The sequence below is a fragment of the Clytia hemisphaerica genome, unplaced genomic scaffold, assembly GCF_902728285.1.
Source record: "Clytia hemisphaerica strain Z4C2 unplaced genomic scaffold, Clytia hemisphaerica genome assembly, whole genome shotgun sequence".
NCBI classification, from domain to species: domain Eukaryota; kingdom Metazoa; phylum Cnidaria; class Hydrozoa; order Leptothecata; family Clytiidae; genus Clytia; species Clytia hemisphaerica.
Genome location: NW_027103286.1, coordinates 312,820 through 318,481, shown reverse-complemented (window position 1 = coordinate 318,481; position 5,662 = coordinate 312,820). Strand labels below are relative to the sequence as shown.

Below are 5,662 nucleotides of genomic sequence, written 5' to 3'. Positions count from 1 at the left end.
GAAAATAGTGACGGATAATTTTTTGGTCTGTAAAATTGATGTTTAGTAGGAAGCAGGACAGTCGCTCTCACTGTCGAGGTTATACCTAAGTACAACGCTAACCCGACCTTATCTGCAAAACTGCTATAACAATCCTTTATACAAGCAGAGACCCCTGTTAGTATTATAATCTCTTAAATTGCGTAATATACTTTTTAAAAATATCTCTCATTTTATTTCCAGACGTTAAAAGATGTTAAAAAAGCAGTCGAAAACTTGGTCAAACAAAACCCACCATCCCATCCAACAATAAAATGGCTTTTCGGGTTAGTGCTATCGGAGCTGGGTGAAAAAGGAGAACACTCATTTTACCGTAAACTCTATTCCCTTAAATACGACCCTGTTCTTCAAGATACTGTGATTCTCAGTTCGATCAATTTCCTCACCAATGTCCAAAAGAAAATGCATCAGGAGATTGATGTCCTTCTTTTCTCGTGGACCAAAAAATTAATCATAGGTGTTGAAATCAAACGGACACTGACTATAAAAGCTTTTGACCAGTTGAATAGATACCATAAATTGATAGAGGAGAGATTGAGTGATCAATTGGGACACGGCTGGACGTATCATCCAGTTATTTGGGTTGAAATGGACGAGCTTTTCTTCAACAATCAACATTACATTGACCAAGAAACAGATTTGAAATGTTGGTTATCTAACTTGCTTGCAAAATATCCGACCGTCCCCTCTGGTATACCTTTCATCCCAGCAGTAAATCAAGTTAAAGACTTCCTAAGAATCGTTGTGTTTGCAATCCACGCTTCAAAAACAGCACCCATAACAACATCAAACTGGGCTGAGTATATCTCGAAAGCCATCGATACCGTCTGCACCACTGACAACATAGTCTTTTACAGTCAGCGTCAACTTCCCATCATGAAGACAAACACTTCTGAATTCAATAAGATCCTTTTGTATGCCCCTTACGGATGCGGCAAATCTTTCATCCTTCAGGAGAAAGCAAAACAATTGAGTGGAATGATGAAGTACAAAGGACGTGTTATGTATGTCATTGAGAGGGAATGTAATTTGGAAACCCTTCTAGAGTGGAGATTGAGAGACGAATTGGGAAAAGAACATGGAGTCGACGTCTATGGATACAGAGTCTACGGAGTAGTAAGTTGCATTTTGAATCTAAGTTGAATCATTTTCTAATCTTAACTAAATAAAAACGGCTTTGATTTGGAACTATTGATTGATCGCCTACAAACTATACTACAATATGTGAATTTATTTACGGTTCCGTAAGTATATGTCGTATTTTTGAGCGTTCGGTAAATTATTAACTGAGACAAGAGGGTCGCGTGCTACTAAAAATGGTAGACTTGTTTTTCTCAATCACACGTCTTTCAAACTCTTGTCTAGGTGGGAAGGACATGGATTCATTATCCAGTTATTTCTTTGGAGAAAAATCAAAATCTTCAAACTATTTTAATACGAATTCATCTATGAGCAAGACGAAGTTAACACAAACAAGTACATCAACCAGGAGGAAGAAAAATACTATAGCAACTGAACCAACTTCCACTGCTGCAACAACTCTGTCTACTACCACCCCAAGGTTGAGGCCAAGAAAAACACAGCCTTCGCAAGAATTTATTTTATCCCAGACACAACAACAGTATCAAGTATAAATCGAACAAATTACAAGACGATCTTCTGGTCAATCTTCATGACCTAAGCCAGGAGGCTAAGGATCTAGTCGAAGCTGGGTCTCGAAAACGTTTGGCGGATGCTTTGGATGAGATTAGCGATACCATAAGGAAGAGGAGAAAGGTCTTGAAGTTAGCTGATCGATCTCCAGCAGGTTGGGACACCGTCCAGGAGTATCTCACCGACGATTTAGCTTCAGACTCCGATGATGGCAAGAAAATGCGTCAGGCAGAGAATCGTGCTATATCCAAAAAAGCAAAGGATGCCAAGAAATCATCTTCTTTCTCACCGGCAATCAAGTTTTCCAACAATCGTTTTCCTGCTCCTGCAATGCCGCTCGCTTCACAACATCTTGGCTACCAGGGAATCTCCTTCCAACAACCAAGGCTTCAACATGCTCAGGTATTTCAGCAAGTGCCAAGGGTTATTCCAGCTGCAAATGTTCGGATGATTAATCCAGTGCCAAACATCCAAGGTGCAATGTCGATTCGACCTCGTCAGCCAGGCTGTTTCATCTGTGGTGCCCTTGATCACTGGAAGCACAGCTGCCCTTCTAGAACAAATTGGTATGAAAAATTTAAATTCAAATTTTCTGCAAAGAACCGGTTTCATCCTTATGAAAAGGTCGAAGAAAGGGGGGATCAAAAACCAATTCGAATTAAAGGGAGTCTCAGAAGGCATGCTGAATTTTGGGAGATCGATTTAAAGGCAAATGACTTCATTCTTAATACAATTAAGTCGGGTTATAGGATACCTATGAGATACATACCACCCACCACAGAATTTAAGAACAACATTTCGGCTCATAGGGAGAAGGAATTTGTAGAAGAATCCATTGCAGAGCTACTTGCTCAGGGCTTTGTTTCACAAGTTGATTCCCCACCTTATATGACAAGCCCCCTCTCTGTCGCAAAAAGTTCTGCTGGTAAAAGGCGACTCGTTTTAGACCTAAGTTTTCTTAATAAATTTGTTTGGAAGGAAAAGATAAAATTTGACGATTGGAAGGCTTTTGAACAATTTTTGGAGAGTGATGACAGGGCATACTTTTTTAAATTCGACTTCAAGAGTGGCTATTATCATATCGAAATCCACAAAGATTTTCAAAAGTATTTGGGGTTTGCCTGGACTTTCAGCGGAACCTCCAAAAAATATTTCGTCTTCAAAGTTTTACCACTGGGATTGAGGTCGGCCCCTCATATATTTACAAAAATTGTCAGGGTTCTGATAAAATTTTGGAGAGCTAATGCTTTAAAAATTGCATGTTTTATTGACGATGGTCTTTCTGTTAAGTACAACCTTGATCAAGCTCGTAAAAACTCCATATTTGTAAAGAATACCCTGTCCCTATCAGGTTTCATTTGTAATGAAGGGAAATCAAAATGGGACCCCGAAAGTGCAATTGAGTGGCTAGGGATTTGTATAGACACTGATAACAAAAATTTTAAAATTTCCTCACCAAGAATTGTGTCGATTATTGAATGCGCAAAATCTATTCTTTCTGCTCGCCATACCACAGCTCGGAATCTCGCTCGTCTTGTTGGCAAAATCATGTCAACAAAATTTGTGTTAGGAAATATAGTTCGTTTGAAAACACGTCGTTTATATCAACTGATCGAATCCAGAGTCTCCTGGGATTTCTACTTCGATTTAAAACCTTTTGTTGAGGCTAGGGGAGAAGTTCTGTTTTGGGAAAAGAATATTGAGAAATTAAATTTCAGAGACATTTTCGTCAATGAGATTCCTTTTATGAAAGTTTTTTCAGATGCAAGTAACAAGGGAATTGGGGCAATCTCAGGCTCAGATATCAGCTTTAGAAATTTATGGCCTCATGAGCAGAGTGAAAGTTCAACTTACAGAGAACTACTAGCAATTGCTTTCACGTTGAGTGCTTTTGATAGAAAGCTCCAAGGGAATAATGTTCTTTGGCATACAGACAACATGGCAGCAGCTAGGATCGTTAAGGTAGGAAGCAACAAGGAGTTACTTCAATACTTGGCCAATGCTATTTATGATATTTGCAAGGAAAAAGGAATTTTTTTGAAAATAACCTGGATCGCCAGAGAATTAAACAAGACGGCTGACGTAGTAAGCAAATCTGTAGATTATGATGACTGGGGCATTACAATTCAATTTTTCTCTCTTTTACAGACTCGTTGGGGCCTCTTTTCCATTGACCTTTTTGCAGATAACTCAAATGCCAAATGTACTCGTTTCTGATTCTGTTCGAAATATTTTTGTCCTTTTGCTCATAAAATCGATGCATTCAGTTTTGACTGGTCAGGAGAAGAATGCCTAATGGTTCCCCCGATCTATTTGATTGCGAAGTGCATAAAGCATTTTTTAGCTTCAAAGTCTGGTACCTCGGGGGTTTTGATTGTACCTTTCTGGCCCTCAGCAATTTTTTGGACGCTTTTAGTTGAAGCTTTTAACACGTTTAAGCCTTTTGTCAAAGAATTTCTCTACTTTGAAGATTCCTCGGGTCTGATTCAAAAAGGAAAATTCGAAGGATCCTTAATGGGAAATGAGGAATTGAAAATCCCAATACTCGCTTTGCGATTGGTAAAGTAAAAAAAAAAAAAAAAAAAAATGTATTTTCAAAAAATTTTACGTTTCAGCAATATTCAGGAAATCAATCTAGAAAATTATTTTGATGTCCAAGACCCGACATTGAGAAGCCTCACTGATCAATTACCAGGAATGCTTTTGTATTCTAGATGTGAAAACACAGTGGTGAAGTATCGGTTTTATTTTCAAAAGTGGTCAGAATGGTGCCAAGGCTTTCAAGAAGTCAACGCATTACCCACTCAGGACCAATATCTGATTCTCTTTATTCTACATCAATTTCAATTGGGAAAGTCTTATCCAGTTATAGAGGCCTATTATTTCGCAATAAAACATTTTCATTCACTATCAGGTTACTCTATTGGGAATTCATCAATTCTAAAGCACTTATTGGAAGCTATAAAGCGTCTCTTGTCTTATGTGCCTAAAAAGAAGAAAAACTTAAAAGTCGAAGATCTTAAGAGAATAGTTCAAAAGCTGGATGAATCATCAAGTCTGAAAGACCTTAGAACAAAGACAATTTGTTTACTTTCTTTTGCTGCATTTTTGCGTTTCAGTGAATGTCAGAACCTCAAAAGACCAGATTTAATGTTTTTTAAAGACCATGCTGCGATTTTTATAGAAAGTAGTAAAACTGACGTTTATAGAGAAGGCCATTGGGTTTTTGTCGCAAGACTAAATTCAGACCTCTGTCCTATTTCCAATTTGGAAAGGTACTTAAGAATTGCAGAAATAGAAAATAATTCTGATAAATTTATTTTCAGAGCCGTATCCAAAGGACGTCGTTGTGTTGAAATGTTGAGAAAGATGGACAGCCCAATTTCCTACACTTCGGTGAGAGAGGACATTAAACAGGTCTTGAAACGTATTGGCTTGAACGAGAAAGAGTACGGTGTTCACAGCCTCAGATCAGGCGGTGCCTCTGCGGCAGCCAACCTAGGCGTGCCAGACAGGCTTATCATGAAACACGGAAGGTGGAAGTCTATCGGAGTGAAAAATAGATATATTTCGGAAGACCTTAAAAATTTATTATTCATTTCTAGAAATTTAGGGCTCTAAAATCTTCAAGATCCTCTTATCTCATGCTTTTAGTCTACAGCCTTGAAACGGTTCATTACTGTCCTAAATAAACGAGTGAAAAGTCTGTCTCAAAATCAATTTGTGTTCTTTATTTTGCCCTAATGCGGCCTTGTATTCCTGTTTTTTCTTTCTTAAGGTCATTAGCCTGAGAATCTTTTGATTTCTAAACTGAAGGAATAGTAAATAAATAAGGTTATTTTCGGTTCAACGATTAGAAAATAAGTGAATTTATTTACGGTTCCGTAAGTATATGTCGTATTTTTGAGCGTTCGGTAAATTATTAACTGAGACAAGAGGGTCGCGTGCTACTAAAAATGGTAGACTTGTT

The 5,662-nt window shown here is 38.0% G+C and overlaps 1 long non-coding RNA gene across 1 annotated transcript; it reads left to right on the top strand.

Annotated features, from left to right (window-relative positions):
- The first annotated feature begins 235 nt into the window (after window positions 1-235).
- LOC136805940 (uncharacterized) lies at window positions 236-5,268 on the top strand. Its single transcript, XR_010846469.1, has 3 exons — window positions 236-1,155; window positions 1,405-2,258; window positions 5,019-5,268. It is a non-coding gene; the product is annotated as an uncharacterized lncRNA (long non-coding RNA).
- The last annotated feature ends 394 nt before the right edge of the window (window positions 5,269-5,662 follow it).